This window comes from Saccopteryx leptura, chromosome 6 (genome assembly GCF_036850995.1).
Source record: "Saccopteryx leptura isolate mSacLep1 chromosome 6, mSacLep1_pri_phased_curated, whole genome shotgun sequence".
NCBI classification, from domain to species: Eukaryota; Metazoa; Chordata; class Mammalia; order Chiroptera; family Emballonuridae; genus Saccopteryx; species Saccopteryx leptura.
In genome coordinates this window covers 102,992,147-103,006,433 of record NC_089508.1, presented here as the reverse complement: position 1 = coordinate 103,006,433, position 14,287 = coordinate 102,992,147, and the positions used below count along the sequence as shown (strand labels likewise).

Genomic DNA, 14,287 nt, shown 5'->3' with positions numbered 1-14,287 from the left:
CGTAAACGTAAGAATAGTCCTGACACCTTCTGTTATATATGTGGCTGTTACACACTTCAATGTCAAAGGTGCAATATTTCATCATTTGTGACACTTGCATATATTGCCTATTTTCAAGTTCCCCTTGGCAATCAAGACAAGAATTGGGCTCCTCATATTGTGTGTCATGATTGTGAGGAAATCCTTCATGACTGGACAAAAGGAAAATGCAAAGGAATGCCTTTTGGTATTCCCATGGTCTGGCGTGAACCTAAGGACCACAGCAGTGACTGTTATTTCTGTTTGATCCATACAAAGGACATTGAAAAGAAAAAACGGCATATGATTGCATATCCTAATATTCCTTCAGCAATATGACCTATCCCACATTCTGAAAACTCCTGGTTCCAGTTTTCAATAGTTTTATTTCTTCCGAGGATGAAGAAAGTGAATATGGTGATTAAGTGTATTTTGATAAGATGCGTGAGGAAATGGTTGTAGAATCTGAAGGGTCTTCTTCTGATGCCAAGCAGTCATTAACCCCTCAGCAGTTTAGCCAACCCGAATTGAATGACTTAGTAAGAGATTTGGGCCTATCAAAGAAAGCAGCTGAGTTATTAACCTCCAGGCTTCAAGAAAAGAATGTACTTCACCTGTCAGCTAAAGTATCCCATTTCAGGAAGCATGAACAAATTTTTGTGGACTTTTTTTCTGAAGACAAACACTTTGTTTACTGTCACGATATCAGTAGTCTTCTCAGCCAGCTTGGTGTTACCACTTACACTCCAACAGAATGGCGGCTATTTCTTGACAGCTCTAAATGGGAGTCTGAAATGTGTTCTCCTACACAACGGTAATGTTTCTGCAGCGGTTTCAATTGGTTATTCAACTCATTTGCGAGATTTATAATGACATAAAAATTGTCCTCGACTTTCTGAAGTATGAGGAGCATAACTGGATCATTTGTGTGGATCTTAAAATGGTAAATTTCCTGCTAGGACAACAGAGGGGTTTCACAAAGTATCCTTGCTTTCTGTGTTTGTGGGACAACCAAGCTCAGGAGAAACACTGGACACAGAAGGAGTGGCCGAAACGTGAAGCTCTGGAAGTAGGGATGCAAAATATTGTGAATGAACCTGTAGTTAATTGAGACAGGATCATTTTCCCCCCACTTCACATCAAACTTGGCTTAATGAAACAGTTTGTTCAGGCTTTGAATAGAGAAAGTGAATGCTTTCAACATATTATTTCTGCTTTTCCTGCCTTGTCTTCCGAGAAGATAAAAGCAGATGTATTTGATGGACCTCAAATTCGAACCCTCATACATGATGAAGAATTTGTCAGGAAGATGAATAAGGAGGAGAAAGCAGCATGGCAGTCTTTTGTGGCAGTTACAAAGAACTTCCTTGGCAACAAAAAAACAGAAAACTATGAACTCTGGTTCAAAGAATGCTGTTGGCTTTCCACAACATTGGATATAACATGAGCGTTAAGATTCACTTCCTGAACAGTCACCTTGATAAGTTTCCCGAAAATCTTGGAGCTGTTAGTGATGAGCAGACTATTGCAGGAACATCAAATGAGACTGTCCTCAACAAGTACACAAACACAAGAGCGACAAACGCAAATTTTTATGATTAAAATGTGTTTTAATATGTTCTACTTTGAAATTGTGGACAAATTGTGATGCAATCATATCTTTTAGTGAATTAGTGTATTTACTGCATTTAGATAAATTAATATTTTCACAAAGATGATGCCCAAGAAGACATTTTACTTCATTATGTTAAACTAAATGTTGAAAATTTTAAAATAAGATGAAAACCTAAAATCTTGAATTGCAAAAAAACTGTAGCTTACAGAGAAAAACTAATGTCAGATTTGAGATCAGCACACTCGAATTAGGTAAGAACAAGTGTTTTTGTGGATGCAACAAAAATTTTGTTCCCCAGTGTTATACAATGAAACTATGTAATTCCATAAACTTTTAGTTCCATCATTTTCCCTTCTTATTCTACCATTTTTTTTCCTACCTGACTCTATTTCTTAAAGATAATTTTTACAAGTAATGAACCAAACCTTTTCACAATAGAGAAAAACAAAATTAAATAAGAAGTTTCAGAGTTTAACTGCTATCAATATTGGGGGAAAATGTGTTCTTAATCAGGGAGTGAACATCTCAAAAACCTAAGTATTGTCTAGAATTCAATGGCTAAGGATATTCTGAGTCAGTCTTTCTGGAGTTGGGCATTGTAACCATTTCCACGGGATGATTCTATTTTGTACTACCAGTTGAGAATCTCTAAAACATAGAAAGATGAGGAAGTTTTCAGAAACTCATGATGTTAGAGCACCTTTTTTCTGAAGTTGGAAACGGGGAGGCAGTCAGACACTCCCGCATGCGCCTGACCAGGATACACCGGGCATGCCCACCAGGGGGCGATACTCTGCCCATCTTGGGGTGTCGCTCTGCCGCAATCACGGCCACTCTAGCGCCTGAGGCAGAGGCCATGGAGCCATCCCCAGCGCCCGGGCCATCTTTGCTCCAATGGAGCCTTGGCTGCAGGAGGGGAAGAGAGAGACAGAGAGGAAGGAGAGGGGGAGGGGTGGAGAAGCAGATGGGCGCTTCTCCTGTGTGCCCTGGCCGGGAATTGAACCTGGGACTCTCGCACGACAGGCCGACGCTCTACCACTGAGCCAACTGGCCAGGGCCTTAGAGCACCTTTACTGACAGCATTTGTTCCTTTTTAGTCTAATTTTATCTATAAATTTTTATTTTCTCTGGTATAAACAACAAACCTAGTCATATTTATTATAAATATCACTATTGACTTACAAATAGGACAATAACATTCCATTTCTAATCAGAAAAGTGTAGGTGGGTGAGGGAGGGAGCACAGGTAGAGCATTCAATGCCTAAAGAAACAATCCTCATCTTAATTTCCCATTCTTTCTGGAGTAGTCTCTCTTTTGGATGGATCCTCCAGTGTATTCTTCTAAGTCTCTGGATATCTTAAATAATTAATTAAGTCCTTTCTTACTTTCAATTTCAAGTTGCTCTACCTAGCAAACTGTCAAGAGGTCATGAAATCCAACTTCTAAATCCTCATATACTATCACTCTGCAATGATACAGATTACATACAATATAACTAGATGTCTGGAATGTTGCCATCAAAGCACTGGAGTGTTTGCTGTGGCTCAAGAACCCACCAAATCAAGTAGTATGGGGATCTTTACTCTTTAAATGATCCTGCCATTACCATGACAACCAAAACAGAACAATGTGCAATGACGTAGAAATGAGACTATAATTTCAAAGCTGAGGTAGGGATACATTGCTAAATCCTCTCAATCCCAGCAGCACTAAGGTACTTTCAAGCCTGCAAACTACTAGCTGCACCATTCTGATTAGGAAATTGAAAACTGAAGCAAAGATGCACAAACTGTTTTCCAAGAGATAAAGCAATGGTGAAAAGAGTACTCTTAGGTTAATTAATGAAAATAGTAATGCTTAGCTTATGGCAGGAGCAACAGGAATGAAGAGATGAAACGATTTTAACAGAACAGGCTGCAATGCCACCTATAGTTTTAAAAGTAAGCTAGATAGTCCTAACTGTTCCCAATCAACCCTTCAGAAATTCTCTTTTCAGCACTGCCCTTCAGAAACCAATCTAAAAATTCTCAGATAATTCTGAAATCATTATACTCATACCTTTGGCGTTACAGGGAAAAGAAAAGTGTCAACTTTATATAAGAAGCCTTGAATTCTTTACTCAAATTAAGATGGAGGGGTGGAGACAGGAAATCAAAAAACAGGAAAGCAGAATCTCTGGCATATGCTCAAGGAATATCTTCCAAGGTCTACAAAGTTACAAGGGCAAATTACTTAATTCTGTAGTTACACCAATATTCAGGGATAGTGATGTAAGGTAATGAAAGACTAAATGCTTGCTTTTAGCATGGAATTTCTGACAAACTTTAAAGGGATAAAGTTAGTAACAGAAGTACCCCAGTAGTCAAGTTATAATTCATATATATTGGGGGAGTGCAGCATAAAAAGCTTATGTGGCTTTACTAGTTTTTCTACCAACTGGCACTGCTAAAAAAAAGTCTATATGCCAAGATAAAAACCAAAACAGTTCTGGATTAGACATTACTGTATTAGCTTTTATAATGAATAAAAATGTATACAATTCATTTTTTCTGTAAGTGATGGTTCTCAAGTATCAGAATCACTTTGGGAAGTAACTCGACCCAATGATATATACCACTTTGGCTAAGAGTTACTGATCTAGAGCTATAAATTTATACCAATTAAAATGATGGATATAATTTAAAACCTATTTCATAAATTAAACCATCTAAGGCTAGATAATTATACTTGCTATTAAATGTCATCAAGATTCTCTGAATGCAAAAAAAAAGATGAGTCTGGTTATTTGGTCATGTATATCTATAGTTTATGATCAACCGTTAGTCAGAAATGGCATCCCCCAATTACATAAGTGTGCCTGTGAGAAAATTAATCTGATTACTGATAATCCAACTTTGATCCATTACCATATTCATACATATCTTAACTTCTGCCTAAGCAAATGGCCAGTCTTTCTTTCTGCCTAAGTAAACCTCAAGTCTGCAAAAGCACATTCACATTAAAATAAATATTCCAATCACAAATAATATAAACATTATCAATTAAAGGTCGCAAATATTTAAAAAAAACTATCATTAGTATAAGTGAACAGAACCAGGAAAAGGTAAAGAAGTATAGCTCTCTCCAGAAATTGCAATCCCACTTCAGCAATATCAACAACACAAGGACATCTAAGCAACATCCTCAAATAAATAATATAATCGATAACATTTACAAAAACAATACTCAGCTGGTTCTTCTGCAAACAATACCAAGATGGAAACTTAAGTAGCAAAAAGCAGTTGACAAAGCTTTCAAAGAACCAATCCAGCAAAAAAGAAGATAGACCTCTCTATTTCTTAAATTTAGAATGGGATTCTAGAAATAAAAGATCAAAAAAGAAACAAGACAAAAGGAGGTAAGATACAAAGACACTGAAGAAACCCCATTAAAAAAGTAAAACCTTTTTTAGTAAAACTCAATATGATTGAAAATATCAGACTAAAGTAGAAAGTCATCAGAGTTCACCCTTCTCCTGTATCATTCCTATGACTCATACCAAATATATACACACCTTTACTCCCATTTTAAAAGTCTCAATTTTCCTCTAGTTTTTAGTTACTTGCTCTATGTCACTTACTTTTGCTGACAAACCACAGAAGTCATCTGTACTAGATGTCTACAATTCCTCTTTCCGTTCTCTCTTACTATGTATAAAATTAGTCTAGCACCCTCATCACTCCACTAAATCAGTTCTAATTAAGGTTATCAATGATTGTTCTTTAATAATTAGTTCTCAGCTCTTAACTTACCTGACCTTCAATAGTCACTCTTCATTGAGCTTTCAGAAAACCACCTCTATCTCAATCGCTCTCTCATTAGTCTCTCTTTTGCTGATCCCTCCTTGCCAGCACTGTAATGCTGTTAATACCCCAGCCCTCAGTCCCTGATGTCTTTTCTTCTCAACATCTATACTCACCCTTTTGGTAATGACATCCATATGCTAATCCCCCAAATTAATACTTTCAGCTCAACTCTTTCTCCCAAACTCTAAACTTATTTGAAACATTCTACCTGCCATCTTCACCTGAATGTTTATGAAATACATACATTTTTCTTAGACCCAGGAGAGGGACAAATTTATGCTAGAGGAGAAAAACATGAAAATTATAAAAAGGAATAATATCAGCTATAAAAGATTCTCATACTTGGTATAAAACTAAAATAACCATGCCTTCAACAGACTCTTAAAGTTGAAAATAAAAGAATGAGAAACGTAATGATTTCATTTTTAAAAGAGCAATGTTAACATTGGAGTTGTCTTCAAGAAAAATGTATGTATCTCATACATTCATTAATAACATAAATTTGTCCCTCTCCTGGGTCATTCTTATAAACTTGTAAATACTAATATCTCTCTTAGCCAAAAAGCTGCAAAATATTGATATTCTAGGAGGAAAGGTCAGGTTTTCCCGTCCTTTCTTAGGAAAATGGAGGAAAAAGAATATAGAAATCTCCTGACTTACAAGGACAACTAGGGTCATTTGGTTTTAAGTTCTCTGAAAGGATTAAGGTTATCTGAAGAACTGCCTTTTGCTTTCAATAAGAGACAAAATTTACATACCAACCTACACTGATCTTAGCTCTCCCTCCCTTCCTGGAATCTGAGATTAACATGTACCTCTAGGCAAAGGAGTAGAGATAGACACTAGACCAGTGGTAGTCAACCTGGTCCCTACCGCCCACTAGTGGGCGTTCCCACTTTCATGGTGGGCGGTAGCGGAGCAACCAAAGTATAAATAAAAAGATAGCTTTAACTATATAGTAAGTTGTTTTAAAAAGATTTATTCTGCCAAACTTAGCAAAAATCCAACATAAAGTACTTGGTAAGTAATTATTATTATATGCTTTAACTTACTGTAACTCGGCTTTATAAATTTTATAAAGTAAAGTTACTTCCCTACTTTATAAATCACCATTACTGTGGAACCGGTGGGCAGTTAGAAAATTTTACTACTAAGAGAGATACAAAAGTGGGTGGTAGGTATAAAAAGGTTGACTACCCCTGCCCTAGACAAATGTTATATCTTGTTCATGATTGTGTCATGCTGTCAAGCCCCCCCAACCTGTATGTAGTCAAAGGGTATATAACCAGCCTCTGAAATATACTTGGCGCACACGATTTGAGTCTGCTATGCCCCGTGTCAGCCATATGTGGCCGGCATATTTAACAAATCTCCTCCTTCAATAAAACTCTTCAAACTTTATCTGGACTTGGTGTCTCTACATAAACCTGATGAAGTAGGTACAGTGCCTTTCAGAATCTGGGGTACAGTACTTTACAACAGTATATATGTATCACATCTTCTTTATCCAACATCTACTGAAGGAAACTGGAAAGCTACATGCAAAAGAATGAAACTAGACTGCTATCTGTCATCACACCAAAAATTAACTCAAAATAATAAAATACATATAAGAAAACATATGTACTAAACCTATGGATCTCTGTCTGATAAAGAATTTTATGATTTTGACTTCAAAGGCAAGGGAAGTAAAAAAAAAAGCAAAAATAAATCAATGGGACTATATCAAACTAAAAAGCTTCTGCACAGCAAAAGAAACCATCATCAAAACAAAAAATAAGCCAATCAAATGGGACAAGATACTTGCAAACACCTCCAATAAGGAGTAATATCCAAAATATATAAAGAATTCATACACCACCACCAAACAATCCAATTAAATAACGGGCAGAAGACTGAATAGACATCTCTCCCAAGAAGACATTACAAATGGCCAATAGATACATGAAAAGATGCTCAACTTCACTAGACACTAGAAAAATGCAAAACAAAACCACAATGAGATACCACCTCGCACCTTTTAGAATGGCTATTATCAACAAGACAGGTAATAATAAGTGTTGAAGAGAATGCAGAGAACAAGGCGCCCTCCAATATTGCTGATTGAGATGTAAATTGGTACCGCTACTACGGAAAAATTAAGAATAGAATTACCATATGGCCCAGCAATCTCTCTTTTGGGTACCTACCTGAAAAATTTAAAAAGTTATTCATAAAGATATATATACCCCTATGTTCATTGCAGCATTAATACCATAGATTTAAAACCTTTAACATCCTGATAACTCTTCCTGTGAGTACCAGATTCATAATCTAACTTTTATACTTCCACTGGGATGTTAAAACAGATATTTTAAATGTAACATAAAAAGCACAGAATAGATATCTTGATTCCATCTAGCCTGAAAGCTTTTACCCTCAGTCATCACTTATCTCAAGTAAACCCACCAATTGCTTAACCCATAAATCTAGAAGTCAATCCTGATTTTCTCTGTTCCTTTACTCTCCAGAGCAAATGTGTAAGAAGCATAAGAATATATGCACTTTTCCCATTTTCAGTACCTGGACCTGGCACAATTATCTAGGACATGGTAGATGCTCTAGTAAACACTAACAGAAGCAAAAAAAAAATTTTAAACAGGAATCTGAGAAAGCCTTTATCATGTAAGACTTCTGTTAATAAATATACCAAGTACTGTTGGTTTACTTACTAATTTCTGCAAACAGTTTCATTATACCTAATTCTTCGTTCCTATGGGAGTCATTGTATAGGTGTGCCTAAGCTTAAATATCTGAACCTAATAAAATCAGGATTCAAACAAAATAATGATTATCATAAAATTACAAGAAAAACAGCCAACTCTATGTGAATTCATTTGAATATAAAGTGATATACTTTCACAGTGGGTAAGAACTGAGCACTATGTACATAGCATCATGCTAGGCATTATGTAGGATACAAGAATCAGTGGAAGTTAAATGCCCTCAAGGAACAGATAATCTATTATGAAGAAAAAACATTTCACTACCATTCATTTCAATAGTAGCACATGCAAAAGCATATATGATTGTCAAAATAATTAGATGTAAGGCTCAAACACAGACTTCAAAAAGGCAGAACTTAGAAAGAAGAGATGAGGTTGGAGCCATCACAGGAATTTAAAATCTATCTATAGGTCATTTACTCATCTAAACATCTGGGTGACTACCATGTCAGGATAAGCCCTTAGAAATTACTAAAAACTGCTATTTATTTATTAATATATATTAGGTACTTGGCAATATTTGCATAATCTAATCATCACATGACCTCTGAGATAGCTACAATTTTACATCTATGTCAACACACCTGGAACTAAAATGTATGTATAGAAACGAATAATGAAAGGTAGGCAGGGACCACATTGCAAATGGCTTTAGGTGCCTAACTAAAAAATAAAATTTTATGCAGAAGCTACAAATATTATGTTGTAGGGCGAGAGATTAGGCATGTCGATTTAACAGTACTGCCCAGAAAGCAACATAATAGAATAGCTTCAAGCAAGAGTGAACAGGAGACACAGAAACCTAATTAAAAAGTTACTGCATCACCAATGCTAGTAAGGATATGGAGAAATTTGATCCATTATATCATACATTGCTGGTGGGAACTTAAAATAGTACACCCACTCTAGAAAAGTTTCTTGTAAGACTAAATATGAAGTTACCATATGACCCAGCAACTGCACTCTTGGGCATTTATCCCGAAGAAATGAAAACTTATATTTATATAAAAATCCATACTTGATTATTCATAGCACTTTTATTCATAATAGCCCAAAACTGGAAACAATACAGATGTTCTTCAACAGGTTAAGAAACTGTGCTATATCCATGCATGCAATATTACTCAGCAATAAAAAGGAACAAACTTGATTTATGCAAAAATTGTCTGAACCTCAAAGGGAATTATACTGAATGAAAAAAAAAAATCAATCCCAGCAAGCTACATACACTATGATCCCATTTATATAATATTCTAGAAATGGAAAAACTATAAAATGACAAAAAGAAAAACCAATTAGTGGTTGCTTGGGGTTATGTATGAAAGGCAGTGAGGAGAAGGGAAGATATGATTATAAAAGGACAACAGGAAAGATCTGTTGATGACAGAACTGTTCTGCATCCTGACTGTGGTGGTACACAAACCTGCACATGAAAAATTACATAGAACTAAACAGAAACACACAAACAAAGTACAAGTATAACCAGAGAAACCTAAACAAAATCTGTGGGGATCACATTAATGTCAACATTCTTTTTTTTTTTTTTTTTTTTTTTTGTATTTTTCTGAAGCTGGAAACGGGAGACAGACAGACTCCCGCATGCGCCCGACCGGGATCCACCCGGCATGCCCACCAGGGGGCGACGCTCTGCCCACCAGGGGGCGATGCTCTGCCCCTCCGGGGCGTCGCTCTGTTGCGACCAGGGCCACTCTAGCGCCTGGGGCAGAGGTTGAGGAGCCATCCCCAGTGCCCGGGCCATCTTTGCTCCAATGAAGCCTGGGTTGCGGGAGGGGAAGAGAGAGACAGAGAGGAAGGAGAGGGGGAGGGGTGGAAAAGCAGATGGGCACTTCTCCTGTGTGCCCTGGCTGGGAATCAAACCCGGGACCTCTGCACGCCAGGCCGACGCTCTAACACTGAGCCAACCGGCCAGGGCCAATGTCAACATTCTTGTTGTAATATTGCACTATAATATTAGATGATGCTACCTTGTGGGAAAATTGGCAAAGGATGCATGGGAGCTCTGCATTATCTTACAATGGTTTGTCAACCTACAATTATCACAAATTAAAATGATTTTTTTTTTAAAAAAAAAGGTCATTGCAATAATCTAAGAAGTTATGGCAAGCTCAAGTAAGACTATGACAATGAAAACATTTTACAGCGGAATAAAGATCAGCTAAGTAGAACCAACAGCAAAGAATGTAGCTTTGGCCCACACTAGCTCCTTCCTGAAAATGTTTCTTACCCAAGCATGGTGAGGATAGGGAAGTAAAAGCTCTGACATATGAGGAAAAACCTGCCTTTCCTAATGAGCAGGTACACACATGCCTTGTAAGAATGACTTCTAGAAACTCACAGGAATTTCCTTTGAAGTCACATTTTTTCATACAGGATTTCTCAACATTATGATTGACATTTTCAGTTTGTATAATCCTTTGTTGTGGACTATATCCTATTGTAGGAGGTAGAGCAGCATCTCTGGCCACTACCCAACAGATATCAGTAGCAACTCCCCATCCCAGTTTTAACAGCCAAAAATGTCTTCCAATGTTGCCAGATGCTCCCTGGAGGGCAAAAGTAAACCTGGTTGAGAACCTTGTGCTAAAACAAGGACCAATAATTCAAGTTTGGAAGATGGTCACAGATATGTCTTGAGAAGTCTAAGAATTTTAACTTTAAAATAGGTCAATACTTAATTCAAGATTGAGAAACAAACACTACTGTATGGTACTAAAGATAAATGATAAATCATAATTGTCCTCAAAAAGCTTACATGTAATTAGAGAAACAGAATATTAAACTACAAAGTGATAAAACTACTCTAAAGTGATTACTTTAGGTGAGAGGAATAAGCACTGTACCATATCATAATACATCAGTATAAGAAAAAAAGTGTTTAATGGGAGACAAAACTGCATAAAGGTTTAACTGAATTCTTTTTTTAGAAGTCTATAAAAGCTGCCTGACCAGTGGTGGTGCAGCGGATAGAGCGTCAACCTGGGACGATGAGTTCCCAGGTTCAAAACTCTGAGGTTGCCAACTTGAGAACAGGCTCACTAGCTTGAGCACAGAGTCACTGGCTAGAGTGTGGGATCACTGACATGATCCCATGGTCGCTGGCTTGAGTAAAGGGTCACTGGCTCAGCTGGAGCCCCCGGTCAAGGTATGTATGAGAAGCAATCAATAAACAATCAATGAACAATCAAGTGCCTCAACACTGGTTCTAGCATTAATTCACCTTTAAAACAGTATGTTTCTATTAAGCATTTCAACATATATCATCTAACTGGCAAGTATTTTATTATTGCCATTAACAAATTCACAAACAAAAAATACACCTGGATTCACCTGGAGACAGTCCTAGCAAAACACTTAGTTATTCAAGTGAATAATGGGTGGATTTCTTCCTAGCTTCCCCAAATATATATCTTAAAAGTGTATTCAAGTTAAAGTAAGTTTTATATTATACCCAGTATTTCATTCTTAAAACCATCTTTTCTTTACTTCCCCTATTTCATCTGTTAGGTGCTCTCTGTTACTCTAATGGTTGTCAATCAGCAGTAAAGAATGAAGAGAAATTTTAGTGTCTCTCTCTCTTCCTTAACATTAACAGAGGTTCTTAAGAGTCCACAGCTTTAGCAAGTATATAAAACTCCTTAAAACTCCAATAAAATTTTGTTCATGTGTATTTTTCCAAGGAAAATACCCAAACTTGTCCCCAGTGTTTTAAAGCCTAAGAACAATTTCAAAAAAGCTCAAAACAATTACTTTATACGAAGTATGCAAGGTGTACTTTCTAATTGGACAAACTTAGATAAGATTATTGAGGTCACATCCCTTTATTTTACTCTAAGAATTGGAAACATCAAAAATTACTGCTTTAAAAAGCAGTTCTCCTTCGACTGGGATTTCTCTTTACACAGTGAGATTAAAACCTATTTATTTGAGAACTCTTTCACATCAGTTGAAATGGCAAGAAAATATTACAGAGCTAGAAATCATAAAACTATGCCAATTGCAATAATAACTTTTCTCATATTAAGACAATATATGTAATATACCACACACTGAAGCACATAAAATTGACAACCCTATAAACTTACTTGTAAGTTTTGCAATAGTAACAACTGTCAATTGATATAAAACTATAATAATAAGACAAAACTCTATGTCAGTAATTTTCAACTCTTTTCATCTCATGGCACACATAAACTAATTAACTAAAATTTTGTGGCAAACCAAAAACTATACTTTTGCCCTGGCTGGTTGGTTCAGTGGAAGAACGTCGGCCTGGTGTGTGGAATCCCAGGTTCGATTCCTGGCCAGGGCACACAGGAGAAGCACCCATCTGCTTCTCCACCCTTCCCCCTTTCCTACTTCTCTATCTTTCTCTTCCTTTCCCATAGCCAAGGCTCCACTGGAACAAAGTTGGCCTGGGCGCTGAGGATGGTTCCATGGCCTCTGCCTCAGGTGCTAGAATGGCTCTGGTTGCAATGGAGCAATGGCCCAGATGGCAGAGCATCGCCCACAGGTGGGCATGCTGGGTGGATCCAGGTTGGGCACATGCAGGAGTCTGTCTTCTCTGCCTCCTTGCTAACTTCAGAAAAAAACAAAAAAAAATACACGTTTTGCCAATCTGACAAAAAAAATAGGTACAATTTTGATTCACACTGGTGTGGCTACTGTTGTGTTGGCTGTTGTCATTTTTTAATTTGACAATCCAAGGGAAAAGAGGTCAGTGTGCCTGACTAAAATAGTTAGGTATTGCATGTTTTAAAAATTCTTGCAGCACATGGGTTGAAAATCACCGCTCTATGTTACAGTAGTTAGTGCCTTCTTGATATGTGAACAAAGTACATTCTAAGAATTATAATTAATAAGTTACAGAAATAAGAGTAATTAAAATAATTTATGCTATGCCAGTTTTTGCTAAATATTCAATATGCTATTAAAGGCAAGAAAAAAAAAGTTTGAATAGAAAGCTAAACTTATGAAATTTACTTTTGTTTTAAATTACTAAAAACAAGCATACTGCTGACAATCATTTAAATTAAGCCTCAGTGGAACACATGAATCAGAAATATACTTTAAAAATGGACCACTTAGTTATACTTCAATCTGAAAATGAAAAGTAGTAATTCATGGTCAAATGGACAGCACAGAAGATATAGCAAATAGTAAAATGTAGGCAGAAACCTCATATTATATATCCATACTCATACCATATACTGAGGTAGCCAGCACCACCAGTGTTACTAAAGAAACCAATTTTAACTTGAGAAATTTTAGAAACACCACATAACTAATCAATCTGAAGTAGATCAATTTAGCCAAACAGTCAGAAGAAATAAACAGAAAAGGTCACTTTAAAAACACCTCACTAGCCCTGGCCAGGTAGCTCATTTGGTTAGAGTATCATCCCAGTATGTCAAGGTTGTTGTGGGTTTAATCCCTGGTCAGGATACATAAAAGAATCAATCAATGAATGCATAAGCAAGTAGAACAATCAATGTTTCTCTTTTTCTCTAAAAATCAATCAATAAATAAAATGAAAATGAAAATAATCTCATCACTAAATGTTTTTCAAATGAGATGAGAAGATATGAAAGAACTAGAAGTTTAGCTAACCTTGTTAAAAGTATTTTTAAATGTTTAATTTTCAAAAAAATCAATTTTACTAGACCAAATTTCTTGAGAGCAGACTCCATAACTGTCACCCCTGTATCCTTTAGCTTTAGACCACAGTGTTTAGGCATAGTGAGCATTCAGTAACATGCTTACTGAATATGAGAGCTTCCTTTAATCAAAATAAATTCTAATTCTTAAACACATAAACCATTCTTTTATTACCACTAAAAAACAAAGCCATATATTCACACTGATTTCAACTGATCACAATACAAAAATATACCGTGCTAGGCTGAGGAGATCAATTATAAACAAGATATAGGCCCTGGCCAGTTGACTAAGTGGATAGAGCATCGGCCCAGTGTGCAGATAGGTTTGATCCCAAATCAGGACACACATAAGAGGCGACCATCT

At 36.5% G+C, this 14,287-nt stretch overlaps 1 protein-coding gene across 4 annotated transcripts in view; it reads right to left on the bottom strand.

Moving 5' to 3' along the window:
• Window positions 1-14,287, bottom strand: part of ARHGAP5 (Rho GTPase activating protein 5) — a 93,811-nt gene that overhangs the window by 43,039 nt on the left and 36,485 nt on the right. The gene's annotated exons all lie outside the window — the stretch shown is intronic.